This window comes from Pan paniscus, chromosome 8 (genome assembly GCF_029289425.2).
Source record: "Pan paniscus chromosome 8, NHGRI_mPanPan1-v2.0_pri, whole genome shotgun sequence".
NCBI lineage: Eukaryota > Metazoa > Chordata > Mammalia > Primates > Hominidae > Pan > Pan paniscus.
Genome location: NC_073257.2, coordinates 18,505,660 through 18,505,993, shown reverse-complemented (window position 1 = coordinate 18,505,993; position 334 = coordinate 18,505,660).

Genomic DNA, 334 nt, shown 5'->3' with positions numbered 1-334 from the left:
TTAAGAGAATCACCAAGGAGAAATGTTCCACATAAAGGAGGAGAAAGAGTAGGAAGGCAGAGTCCAAGGTGACTGAGTTCAGGTGTTCTTTCCAGAAGGAGAAAAAGCCTTGCCTAAAGCTGGCTCCGGTCACAGTTTTGGGGAATTTCCCACAATTCCATGTGAGGAGAAGCAGCATTATCTAATCCACACAGTGGCAAGTCCGGGCTCAGTGCCCCAGTGGTATACACATCGTCTCTTCCCTTCTTCTTCTCTTACTTTCTTTGCTGTTTTTGACATTTATTTCTAAAATCATGGGCCTAACCCCACCTCCTCATTTTATAGATGAGAAATT